The sequence below is a fragment of the Corvus hawaiiensis genome, chromosome 19 (assembly GCF_020740725.1).
Source record: "Corvus hawaiiensis isolate bCorHaw1 chromosome 19, bCorHaw1.pri.cur, whole genome shotgun sequence".
NCBI lineage: Eukaryota > Metazoa > Chordata > Aves > Passeriformes > Corvidae > Corvus > Corvus hawaiiensis.
Genome location: NC_063231.1, coordinates 9932107 through 9945892, shown reverse-complemented (window position 1 = coordinate 9945892; position 13786 = coordinate 9932107). Strand labels below are relative to the sequence as shown.

Below are 13786 nucleotides of genomic sequence, written 5' to 3'. Positions count from 1 at the left end.
ACCAACCCTCCAGGGATAATTTAAAACTGACCCTGCAGCACTGAAATTCCAACCATAGATGATGCAAAACATAACTCACCATTTTCTTATCTCCTGGATGCTCCCATCAATGTGGGCTTCAGGGACAAAGACCAGCCAGAGGAGACTGAAAGAAAGTAAAAATAAAAACTTTAAAAAAAAAAAAAGGCTCCAAAATAAGTTTGTGCTAATGAAGGCAAAAAGGCCTGGCAGGCCAGAAGGCAAATTTTGTCACCCACACAGCCAAGAGATGCAAAGGCAGCCACAGTCCGTGCTTTTTCCATTGTGCTCTGCCAAAATAACCCACAAAATTCTCCTGGGATAAAACAACCCACTCTCTGCTTCTCGAGCACTCCAGGCTTAGATGTGCTTCTGACTAACAAAACTGAGCTTTGATGGTTCGTTCCTACAATCAGGACTCCTCTGCTGGTGGTTGGTGTCTCCAGACCCCAAACCTCTAAGCACAGGGCAAGTTTCCTTAAGTCTGTGAGATCCCCTGCAGCCAGGGACCACCTGAACCAGGATGAAGCAGCACTTGGTCCCATCACAGGTACCAGTGCTGGTGGTGAGACAGTTTGGCAAGACAGGAGAAAAAAACATTTACTGGGTTAGAAGTTCTTGTGGAACAGAGAAGCTGGAGGAGATTTGGCCAGTTGTGTTTCCCACAAGCAGGAGCACCATGAGGAGCGTAGCTGCTGGGGAAGAAGAGGGTTTACACTGTGCTGTGTACTCCACCTTGCAACTCACTGCAGCAGGATTCTGCTCCAGTTCACCAGGACACGGTGACTTCTCTGAAAAACAGTAGGTACAGGGCTCATCCAGAGCAAACAGAAGCAAGACTGACAGCAAAAAATAAGACACATGCCAAGGGTTCAGTGAGAATAGAGTGACCATTCCTACAGTCTCCAACTCTGAGCAAGGGCGTGCTGATAACACATCCACGCTGAGCCATCTCAGCATTCAGCAAACACCAGCTCCAAGTTTGTAGCACACATTGCTCTACCTGTCAGGACATCCTGTTCCAGATGAGAGTTTCAGTTCTTTGTAATAAAAGAAACTCCACCAGACCAAACCTCTCAACACCAGATCCTTCTCCACCCGTCTCTGTCACTGAAGCCACTGGTGGCTCTCTGGGAGCCCCGGGGTGTGTGTACACACCCAGGGTGTGCAGTCACCCCAGGGGACGACCAATTCAATGAGGGAGAAGTTTTCATTTTGAATTTCCAACTGGTTTTGGTCTCCAGCCTCCAATAAAGCAGAGAGAGGAGCGTTTTAGCACTTCACAGCTGTAGGCACTGGGGAGGATCCACAAAAATAATCTTGCAGCACTTTAGGATGGTTCAATTACCATATGTGCTGCATGCAAAGTGCAGGCAGCTGAGATCACCTCTTTGCTAATTCCCCTTTTTACCCACAAGCCCTTCACAGATGTCAGAGCATGCTTTGGTTCCACTGATCACTCACACTAGGAAATTTTGAGAGAGCCCAAGCTTGTGACTCAAAGAGTTTTGCCAAGTAAAATATTGGCCTGCAACGATGTCCTAACAATACAAAGTAGTTGACACCATAAAATAAACAATTGCACAGAGCATAGCAAAAGGGTATTTGGAGCTGCCAAGGATCTCGTGGAGGTATTACTAAGCCAGACTGGAGTTAGCAAAAGCAATTTTTATTACAAAAACAAGTGTCAGTCTTTCCAACACCCCAGTCCCCACACAGAAAATTCATCTCTGCCTAGAACTGGCCACACTGCTGGCTTCTTCCTTCAAGTTTCATAACTTTTACAGCGTGCAGAAATAACAGAAACAGTGAAAACAGACCAGGGCAGAGTATCCATAAAAGAGCGAGTGTACTTATGGTTACACAGCTCCACACTCGGAAATACAGCCACAGATAGAAATGGCAAAAGGAGAACTAGAGGCTGCCATGTTCTTGTAATAAAATCACAAGAAAAGCATTGTAATTCCAAGCAGAAACTCTTCGAAAGAATCAGCTGGGCTCGATTAGCAGCAGCAGTGTAACTGCTTCCCCATCGAATATCAGCAGAGAGAAAAGAAGAAAATAAAGGAAAAATATCATTGTTAGTTGTCAAGAGAACCAGAAAAGCCCCTACCAGTTAGAATTTCATCATCTCCAATGTGTGTCCTTTGCTGTCACTATGAAGAGTGCTAAAATGCTCATAGCCAGCAGCATCAAGCACACCTGTAAGTCTCCCTTAGTGAGCAGAAGGACACGAGCATCCTCAGAGCACACCCCCACAACCACCTGCTTGTCCTGATCACGGTATCTCCATTCAAGAAGCTATTGCACTTTATTTTCAGAGACAGCTCAGACTGTAGGACCATCTAGCAGCATCCTACCCTGTCAGATGCTTCAGAGCAGTGTGGGCATCTCATAGCAACCGGCTGGTGGCAATATCTGCTCATCAGCTTGATCTCAGTCTCAGGCTGAGCTCGTTGGTAGAGGTGGACTAAAGCCCTGCATTAAAACACCCCTTTTTGGTTAAGCCACCACTGTGAACTGGGACCGCTTGAGTGGAGTTCATCTGCCTTCAACAGGGTGTCTACAAGTGAGATGACCAAATCTAGTCACCCTGAGCACTGGTGAAGTCCATGATGACAAGCAGTCACCCCAGCAGATGGGCCCCCACCTGTCCTAGGATGAAGCACCTCCAGGGGGGAAGTTACTCTATTTTGAACCTATTTATTCTGATCACAAAGAAAATAACAACTTAGCCTTGGATATCTTGTAGGCAGCTACAGTTTGGTGAGATGACTCCCACTATCACTATCATATGAAAGGCTGGTGCACCCTTGGACCCTGTATTATGACAGCCTCTATTTGCCCAAAGCGCTATTCACCCAGGGGAAGGAGCAGCAGCACGGCAGGGAGCACAGCAACTGAACACAGCACGGTGCTGCCAGGCCACACGAACCTCCCAAAGATTCCCACTGCCTCCTGAGAAGCTGCCCAGAACACTGCTCGCCGTTCCCACGCCTCGACTGAGCACATCTTCAACACCCTGCTCAGCAGAGCATAGCCTGGACGTGGTTTTAAAGGCCTTTCGTTGCCAAGACAGGGATATTTCTGTGACCTTTCTCACCATTTCCTATAGCAATCTAATCCTAATTTAAAATGTCATGCCCTGCGGCTTCTCCACGAAATTTAAAAAACACCCAACACACAAATAAACAAACAGAGCAGATGAGTTTTTCTATAAGCAGCAGAAATAACACAGGGTAGTTTCCTGGGGATTTCTGCATTGTGGTTGGATTCTCTGGTGCACGATAAAGGATGTGCTGTGATTGAAACTCCTTCTGTGGTTGGAGCATTTATAGCATCCCCCTATGTGGATTCTCTGCAGTCTACTAAGGGTTGAGCTTAGATGTCAATCTTCTCACTGTGGTTGTTAATAGAAGTGCTTTTTATCTTTTGAACTGCGTATTTCACACAACTTTAGAGATCTATAGACTCCAAGAACACTATCAAAATGTCACTTTTTTGCTGAAATTTGTCCAGGGGCTCAAAAAGCAGCACGTAGGAGTGAATGTGGATGGATAAACAAACACATGCAAACACACACACGCACAGCCCCACATGAGCACACCAGCCTTTCCTCCTCGGGGAACTAGGATTAAAATAAAATTCAAATACTGTTTAGAACTTGAAAATCTGCCATGAGAGTCTACATCATTTCCTATTTTTAGTTGACTTTTGTAAAGAAACAAGTCTTTTGTGATCACACCCTGCAAGCCTCTCTGCAGCCCCAGAAAGGTTTGTATTCAGCTGGCTGGGATCAGCAAGACATAGGTGCAAGTGCTCCAGGCAGAGTCACTGCATGGTTTTGGAAAATCAGCACCTGGCTGAAAGGAAGAATCCTGACAATGCAGGAAAGGCAGACAAAGCTTCTCTCCTTGCCCAGCCAGAACACAGATATGGGCTGACACACAGCTCCACACCCACCTCTACAAAGATTTTTTAAATGGCAAACCTCATAGCTGGAATTTCTGAGTGTAGGACCCACAAGAGGGACAGATTTCTAAAGGACAGAGCACCCCATACTTTTGTTTGGGTCTATTCCTGATCATTATAGAAGCATTGAGACACAGATTTCTGCATGCACCTCTCTAGAGGTGGTAGATGCACAACTCTGAATCCTGGCCTGTTCTCTCTACAGCAAAAGCAGTTTGTCATCTTGTTTTCCTCACCAAAATGCATTTTGGCAGCCCTTGGGTATCTTTTTCACATTTGTAAAGCAGCCCGGTTTGTTTCATAGGTTTGATAATGCATCCGCTTCCCTTGCCTTGTTTGTGTGACCGTGTGCAGAGAAACAGAGTGTTCTCAAAAAATAGAAACTACCTCTGCAAATCCCTCATCATGTCATTGTCATCAGCCATTTTCCAGAGGCATCATCACATCAAACTCCACGTCCACTTCAGGCTTTGAGTGATAACACAGTCCCTTTTAGCTGACTGAGAAGGACGTAGGGCACAGCACACAAAAATTAGAGTGTCTTTCCAACACGTTTGGGTCAGGCACAGTTTTCGGGAGATATTCCTGCTGTCAGCTTCTGGAGCAACATAAGAAAGTGAAGCTTTGAGCAACCACCATCTCTTCCTATTGACCCACAGCCCTTCTGAGCCAGGACAGCAGTGCAGAGACCCTCAACGACATCACACAGAAATGAATCAGCAGCCAAACCACAGGCACAGACCAGGGCTCTTCCCATAACCACACTCAGCTCTCAAAAGGTGTCTCTGTTACTGTTAAAGCAGTGGAAGGCCTCCACAGGACCAATGGCCAGCACAAACAGTGCCTGCCAGGTGACCTCCCAGCTGGTCCTTCCACAGGTACAGAGTTCAGCAACGAGTGTCCAGATCTTCCTTGTTTGACTGGCACTGGAGGCTGAAGGCAAAACCCCCTTGCCCTTCACCATCAAGGCCTGGCATCCCACACACATGAAAATGTAATTTCAAGAGCCTTCTTTGAGGCCTCAGGACAGTGTGGAAGTGGCAGGTGCTGAGTTGTTTGCCTTCGCTGGCTCTGGAGTGCCCACTGTTTGCATGTTCACAGCAAGCAGGAGAGAGACACATGAATCACTGTGCCTGAAAGAAGCTGACACTTAGGAGGGCCATAGCAAAAACAATTACAATTTCTCCCTTTCTGAGCTGAGCAGATGTTTAAAACTATGTCAGCGACCTCCAAACCATAAACATTTCTCAGGAACATGTAGATGTGGTTTGCAAAAACAGAGAAGTGTCCGATGTAAAGCAGAGGTCCTTGCTGAGGACCAGCCCCCTTCCAGCAGTGGGAATGTCAAACATGCTTGACCTCCAAATCAGCAAATAAGCACATTATAAACAATGTTATTAATGGTTGTGCTTTCACTACAATGAGGAGTCTCCCTGTTTGTTTAACGTGCAGCAAACTGGTTAGAGTGTACATAGTTTCAAGGCCAAGCCACATTAAAGCAGGATGGGGAATTTGCTCCCATTGTTTCTAGCCCCGCTGCTGCAAGGAGTGGTAGGTGGCAGGAGGGGAGAGACACGGCTTATCCCAGCAGCATCAGGATCCCTGACATCATTTCATGTTTAGATACTGAGCCTGTGCCTTGGATCACCAAGGAATCACCACCCAGCAGTTGGGATAGATGTGAGAGGTCATCATTTCTTTACGAAAACAGTCTCCAACTGCAGCAAAAGCAGATGTCCCCATCCACATGCAAAGTCCACTGAGGACTTAGCCAGCCCAGAAAAAGGTGCTTTTGCCTTGAGAGGAGGACAAGAAACAAGTGAGGTGCTCTACCAGGACCTGGCTCTCTTCCCCATGTATTCCCTCACACACGATGTATGTTACAGACAGTGCAACTGTACTACATTTCCAATAAAAACATCCCTGTGATCCTATAACCTTCCTGCAAACAAAGCTGGGCCTAGGCTGCCAGTCTACATCCTAACTACATCCCACAGAACTCTGGGGCTTGTCCACCACAAAAATTAATGTGTAAAAAATTCCCTTTTCACACAGCTCTAGCCCAACTGCCAGGCACAGGGACAGCTGGAGGGCACAGCAGCAAATGAGATGGCAAATTTCAGCTCAGGGTGTCGAGGCAGAAGTGTGCAGGGTGGCAGAGGTGAATATCACATAGACCACTGGTTTCCAAGATCCTCCTCTGCATCAGCCAACATCAGCTGCAGGGAGGCCAATGGACACATCTCCTGAGGAGTGGCTGTGATAACAGCAGCATGGTTACAGGTCTGCCAAGGCCAGCAAGGAAATTCCTAAGAAAAATCCCACTGGATTTGCTCATACCTGACCCAGCCCAGGTGCTGTGTCCCTGTAACCGAGTGGAGCTGGCTCTGATGTAAAACAGGGAAGAGCTGAGCCACTTCCACTGTCGTTCATGAGTCTGAATACTTCAAACCTGATCCTCAGACTGCTAAACCTTCCCAAGTGGCCTCACTGCTGCAGCCAAAGATCTTGCTGTAAGGAGCTCAGGCTCACACTGAAAATGTACCAGATCAAGGGTTAACACAAACCCTGAGAGAAAATACAGAATGAAAAGAAACAGAATTGTCCAACAGCCTTCCTACCTGTGCAAATCAGTAACGATGTCCCAATCACAAAGAAAAAGAGTAGGAACCCAACCAAGGAGCAAGGCAACAGCAACAGCAGTAAAGGGCAGGAAACAGAAGGAATTTAGTATTCCTGCACTGAAAGTCTGCACTTTGAGATGGACTTTCCTGCATGACCTTGGGCAGCTCACAGAGGCCAAGCCAAAACTGTTGGATCAGGGTGGCCTTGGGAGCCTGATGTGTCCCACAGGGCAGACAGAGAGCAATCCCTCCCTGCTCAGCTCCATCCCATGACAAGGATAAGACATTCCTTTCCTGTTTCACTGGCACACTGAGAAGATGCACAGCAGCATCAACGAGGCTCTCGGGGACTGTGGTGAGGAGACCACACCGATTGCTCTGACAGCATCGCCCAAGGCCACGAGCATTTTGTTTTAGGCAGCTGACTAATTATTTTTACCACTTAAGGACTCATCCACATCTAATGAGATACCTCCAGGTCAGCCCGATTTTCTCCACTGATAAATCCCTTCCCTCCACCCCCAAGACATCAGTTACTCTCTCCCTTATTTGATGAGCACAGAAAAAACCCACAGCAGACTAAACACCTCCCTTGTCTTGAAAGACTTTGTGGAGCAGCAGCTTGCCATGAAGGACAAAACAAGCTGACAGCCCAGCAGCATCCAAGGAAATGAAAAGCAGATGAAGACACAGTTCCTATAAGCTCCAAAAAGATCCCGAGAGGCACAGGAGAGGTGGCAGGGCATTTGCACAGTGACAAGACAGGACTCAGGGATGCCCAGAGGTGAAGCCCACAACTGTGATTTATACTGAATGAGTGCTGGGATAAAACTCAGTGTACCCATCCCTTCCCATTGGAATGGTATTTGCTCACAGAAAGTTCCTCTGCCTCCAGCTTTGACCACATTATGGAGGAAGTCACAGGGACTGAGGAATGTGCACCAGGGAAAGCAAATAAACAGAGGTGCGCAAATCTGCTAAAAATAACCCAGGAATTGTGGCTCTTGGAGGGGAACACAGGCACTCAGTTGTTCACCACCATCTACCACAATTGAGGCCTTGTCTGAACAGGTGGGTGGCTTTCTGGGCAAATCCTATCTTAAGGAAAAACACCACACAGAAAAATCCCTCCTCAATCATTCCTGCAGCCCCTCTGTTTCCATCTAGATTCTTGCCAGAGGTTGTCAAAACAAGAAAGAAAAATAAAGCTCCAGCATGTTCTTTGCTGTTTTTCCACTGCTTTCCAGGGCATTGATGTGCTGTTCCAGGCAGCCCAAAACTGATGCCAGCATGCTGGTGACAAGGGGCAGGGCTGGCAGGGGACACGGCAGCCAGCAGTGCCACAAACAGGCAGCAATCTGTCTGAGACTCCCATGCAAGGAGCCCTGGAAGGAAAAGGTCCTGAAGAACCCAGGAAGAACTGGAAATGGGATTGAATTATAGATGCCTGTGTTCTTGAGGTCTCAAAATTGAGTAACACAAGCATCAGGCACAGCAGGAGGAGGGGGGCATGTGATGGAAAGCTCAGCAGAGGCACTGGAGAGACTGGGTTGTGTAAGATCGGGAGCTGCAAACCAAACCTGCTGGTAAGAAACCTACTCACCCCGATGTTTGTTTCCAATTCCAGCCTCTAAGCTCAGTGTGGGTAAATCTCCCAATGTCAGGAGTGATCTGTGTGTGCTAAGAAATCGCCTTGCATCAAAATGTCCTGGTGATGTCTTTTATTTCTTTGACTCCTCCCTTAATTTAAATGTTGCAAACCCAGATAACCCCAAGTCTCTCAAAGCAGAACCTCAAAGCAAATATTTCTTTTTTGGCTTTTTTTTTTTTTCCTCCCCTTTTTGGCCAGGCTTCTCAGAAGTCTCCTTTCATCTCACCCAAGTCTGAAATTTGCTGAAAGGCTCCTTACAGGGTACTGAGCACATTTCCCAACACCAGAGAGCACACGCAGCAACAGGAGAACAATCTTTTCCATCTTTCACTCTCCACAGTGTAAAACCCAAGCTTAGACGTGGATTAGCTGATCTCCACTGGGCGCAGAGGGTGGGCACGATGACCACGGACATTGTCTTTGCTCTAGCCCTTCACTGGGGGTGAGGCAGGCCCAGCTCCTGCACTTTTACACCCTTATTTCTGGAGCAGACACGATGGGTGGCAGGAGCCCAGCTCCAACAAGAGTGGTGAAACTCCTCAAAAGAGACGTGGGGAACAGCACAGACCATGGCACCAGAGCTGTTAACCACCATAAAAACACAGCACTGGTGCTTTCCCCACCCTTCGTGGGTGTCAAACCCCATTCTGGGCTGCATTTAAGGTGATTTCATCCCTGGTGCACCGGAGTGGTCACTACAGCCTGTGTTGGCAGCAGAGACCAGGTAACTGGCCTCAGCTCACCCACAGCCTGCCTCCCACCAACACTGGGGGCCACACAGCAAGGGTTGGGGTCAACAGGCACAAGGCAACCGGCACAACAAGGTTTGGGGTCTCAGGGCTCTGTGCTGTGCCACGGACTGGTGTTGGTTTTAAAGAAGTTGGGTGCCACTGCTCTCTGTGGTCTGGGACTGGGCCATCCCCTGCTCCAGCTCACACCACAGCAACCCCTGGAGCTCCTCAGCTCCCTGTGCTGGGGCACCGTGGGGGCTCCAGACACCCAAGAGCCAGGCCAGTGGAGCTGAGCAGGCTGGACAAGCATCAAGGTGTTTTTCCACTTGGTCCTGAAGACAAAAAACTGCACCTTAGGACACCAATAGAAAGAGCAGACTGTGCATGCGTGGTGTGATTCCCAGGGAGGCCGCACCAAGCTGGGGATACTCCACCCAGCACAAGGTAAACTGGGGATTCCCTTCCCTGGTAACCTCAGCACAGCTCCCCAAATCTTCCCATTCTTGGCCACTGATAGAGTCAAACACAGCAGGAGCAGCCCAGCTGCTTTCTGAGTGACTTCATGTGACCTCAGTTCAAGTGCCTGATAAGGATAATCTGCACTCGTGGCTTCCTCTGGGTCACTGGGGATCCTACAGACCCTGATCAAAGGATCCCCGAGCTGGGCTGCAGATCTGGCTGCTCCTCTGCTGCTTTAGCAGTACCAACAGCAACCAAGTCTGGCCTGGGCCAGGCTGGTATTAACTGTAAAAATAATTTTCAGACTGCGTAGACATAGGAAAGTCTTTGAAGAGAATAAATAACTAACCTCACTTGCAGAGGCACATATTTGACCATATTACCTCATCTCAGCTGCGAACTGTCCAGCTCACAGCTGGTCCTCCTGATTTCTTCCCCTTCCAAAACTGCATCCAGCTCCCCTCAAAGCTGATTTAACAGCCTGTTTAACCGGTGATATCCTTGGCCATTTGCTCCCTATTTTGGATGAAGAAAGCAAGCTTGAAATTTTTTATGTACCACTTCAACCACTTGCTCAAGACACCTGGTTATAGCATTGCCATTTCATAGCTGCTATAGAATAAAGCCTCTTTATAGCAGTCAGGACAGGATTTTTCTGCTTACTTAGTCTAGTTTTCAGTCTGGTTAAGCTCCAATGACTACAGGAATTACTTTTATTTCCAACGCTGCCTGCAAGTCAGCTTAGAAGCTGGCCTGATACAGTTTCCAGGCACTTGGCCCCCATGTTTCACAAAGTTATGGGTAGGAATGGTATTCCAAGAGACCTTCTGAAGGAAAAAAACAAGGCAGCAAAGAGAGGGAATGGAATAACATATCTTTCAGTTCAGCAGTTAATGTCTAGTCTGGGCTTTTAAGTTTTCCACCAGCTCAGGAAATAACTTTGGGAAGGTTCAAGGTAACGAGGATACAAGAGCCAGTCTTCCCCCATCCTTAGCCATGAAGAGGTCCAAAATTTGCTGCTCTTATACACCCCAAAGAGTGCTCCAGGAGAAAACCCCTGTCCTGCCCCATGCCCTGCAAGGTGCCACAGGAATCAGCCTCCTGAGGCATCATGAGCACTGATGGGACATGGTCCCTTGGATGAGCATGGATTGCTGGAACACAACAGCACCCATCAAGAATGGCAAACCTCTACAACCCTTGGCTTTGAGGAGTTTTGCACATGTATGGCTCCATTCACCCTGTGGATGAGGGCTGCCTGTGAAAACCCCTGAAATCCTTGGCTGTTGGCAGAGGAAAACAGAGGTTGGGTTGCTCTTTGTTAGCTGCACCACAGAAAATAGAGACAGCACTAATGTAGGGTTCAAAACTACCGTCGGGTATGTAATTAGCGCTCTCAGGACTTCTTGAATCCTCCAATAAATCCATTTATGGCCTCAAGAATGCATGTGTCAAACCAGACAGTCTCCTGCAAAGACGTAATTCAGAATGTGCGTTGGGTAGGTCAGCCCTGTGGTCTCAAACAAGACATTTACACAAACCCCAATCTATCTTAGCTTAAAAATGAAGGGTCTTTCATCTCTAGGAACAGAACATAAATTCTATTTGTTTGCCTGCTGGTACTGAGTCTATAGAGTGAAAAAGATTCACGTTTTCCAGGTTTTCTCTATGACTCCAACAGGTAAAGCAGTTTTCTCACTCAGATTCCCCCTGAATCAGAAGGAGGAAGAAGGGCTGTTATGGAAACATTGAAGTTGCCAGGATTTTGCTAAGGACATGGAAGCAGACACAGCCACCCTGGCATCACGGATGACGGAGGCAAAGCAGACTAGTGACTGATACCACATCCAGCAAACACAATCCAAAGTAATTCAGGTCAAAAGTGCTGTGTTTTCTCCTTTCGTTTAAAAAGCAAGACAGGAAATGTATAAAAGCTGACAGGATCATTAGGGATTTTATAAATGCTGCTTCCTGTGGTACAGAAAAAGGAAAGGAGAGAGGCACGGGGCCAAATTATGTGCTGGAGCAGACACATGCCGCTGATGCAAAGCAATGCTCTGCAAACTGGTGGACCTGCACCCAGAAGAATAAGGTGATCCAGGATCTGGTCTGCTGTGAAAATCAAGGCAAAAGCTTAAAGGAAAGCCTAAAAACTGTCCCAGAGGGCAGGTGGTGAGGTGGTGCTCCCCATGGGAAGGCTCCAGCACCTGCACATTCAATGAGTCAGCAGCCTTGGCCCCGACCTGAAACCCGGGACAGGAGGCCCCGGGATGGGATGGGAGGGTGAGTTGGGTTTGTTTTATTTTCTTCAAGGCTTTCTCTATGAAAACATAACCTCCTACCAACATCAGACTGTTTTACCGAGCTGACAAAGTCAAATAATGAATTTGGCACTTTCCTTTGGTATCTGCTACCCCTGCTCTAGTCATGCTCTGGGAGTCTGGAGGGAGAAGGGCTGGCAGGGAAGCAGGCTCGTGTTTGTCTTGGAAAGCTGCACACAAACGCAACTTGAAGCATCACTCAACACACTCCACTCCTCGTTTTGCTTTCATCCCTGGCCGCAGGCAGGGAGCCCAGTGTGCTGATGGCTGCTCCCAAAGCCTCGTGCCTTTGGTACCCATATTCCAGAACGCTCAGAGAAGCAAAGTGGAAAGGAAGTGGTAGCACATGGATTTGTTTAAGAGCAAAGAAACAAGCAAAGAAACAACACTCTCCACAGGACTATGCTTATAGCTTTACTAGCATGCCATGGGTTGGAGGTGTCCCCAGTGGGCACAGCAGGGGACCACTGGCCAGCCCCAGCCTTCCATTCAGGGCAGGATGGGAGATCCTTATTTACCAAGCAGCTGCTTCCCAACCCAGCTCAACACTGTCCAGGGCAGGAGCTGCTGGGCAAGCCAGCTGCCAAACCTCAGCTTCAGAGGGGCTCCAGAGCTGGCTATCAAGTACCAGCACAGCAGCAGTGTCTCCAGGGGCTTTAGGAGTTTCAGACCAGAGCATCCCAGTCCTACCTCGATCCCTTTGTAGGTGTATCCAAGAGCAATTACAGCAGGGAGGGTGGGTGAGGTGTGTGTAAGTCAGGCTGGATCATGGCTGTTGAGCTGCAGGGATGTGCAGCATCGTTGGGCCCTCTGCACCCAGGTGGATTTGCCTGGCTGTTCCAGCAGATGAGGATGAGATTATGCTGGAGGAGCCACTGGCTGCGACTCTGACACAGCTCTGACACAAATGCAGATGAACCCACTGTGCACAGCACAGCCAAAGCTCTCCAAGTGTTTAGGTTGTTCAGGAGCCAAAGCAAATACATTTGCTCTGCAGGTTATAGAAGGCTGTTAAACCAGCCGTGCAACCAACTCCTCCAAGCCAAAAAATTATCACCTTCCTCTGCACTAGAGCCTAATACCTACAGTGACCTTGTTCAGCTCCAACTCTCCTGCTGCTCAAAGGATGCACATTATAAATAAAATGTGTCAAGCATATATGTCAAATTTCAGATTCAGCCCAAAATTGTCTTTCTTTTTTATTGGGCTTTTTTCTACTCGCAATTGAGTTCAGTCTTGGCCAAAACAGGGGAGAACAGCAAGGATTCTCCCTTAAATATTTGACTCTGAAAAGACAGCTGATAAATCCCTACAGCAGAAGACAAGGGCAGAATTCATGTCTGGGTTTTATGTTATGGGTGCTGTCAAGCAAACACCTCCTGCTCAGCACTGCACTTGTTCCTGCAAGGAGCTCCTTTGTGACCGCGTTCCCTGAAGGCTGGTGAGACAGGGCTGGCAGCAGCTCACTTGGAAGGTGGTGGCAGAAAGGCATGTTGGGCTCGTTTCAGTACAAAGGGAGGAGTCCGTGGCTGTCCCTTGCTCCTCTCTTTGCACAAACAGCAGGTCAGCTGCAGATGCCAGGCACCAAGGGCCCAAAGCTGCCCGTGAATCAGATGCCAGGGATGATCATCAGAGGTGGCACATGGCACAGCACCTGCCTGAGGTGGCAGTCTGGTAAAGGCACTTCCAAGGCACCATCAGGCTCGAAAACAGGAGAGACTTGGAGGAATATTAATTACAGAGCACCTATCTTGTGAGGTTTTTCTGATCTCCAGTGTACTTTGTGCCTGATGAATCATGCTTACCTTGCAGCACCAACCTCTGCCCCAACTCTGTCAGGACTAAATTCCTGCTTTTTTTGCCCTGAGCCCCAGCCCAGCCTGCCCTGGCCTGGATATTCTGCAAACACATTCAGCTCCCAGGAGGAAAAAGACACTGCTTCTCTAAAGCCATTTTCAGAAAATACTTGTAGCAGCTCTAAAAATCCCCACATCTCTCCAAAACACCCAT

General features: G+C 48.1%; 1 long non-coding RNA gene across 7 annotated transcripts in view; it reads right to left on the bottom strand.

Moving 5' to 3' along the window:
- Nucleotides 1-13786, bottom strand: part of LOC125336003 — a 55604-nt gene that overhangs the window by 30294 nt on the left and 11524 nt on the right. For 4 of the 7 annotated variants that reach the window (XR_007207615.1, XR_007207619.1, XR_007207620.1 and 1 more), the window contains exon 2: nucleotides 80-145. This is a non-coding gene — a long non-coding RNA (uncharacterized LOC125336003). Of the gene's footprint in view, nucleotides 1-79; nucleotides 146-734; nucleotides 1305-12466; nucleotides 12655-13786 lie in introns of those variants that run through there. The other 3 variants (XR_007207616.1, XR_007207618.1, XR_007207617.1) reach the window with 3 other exon arrangements.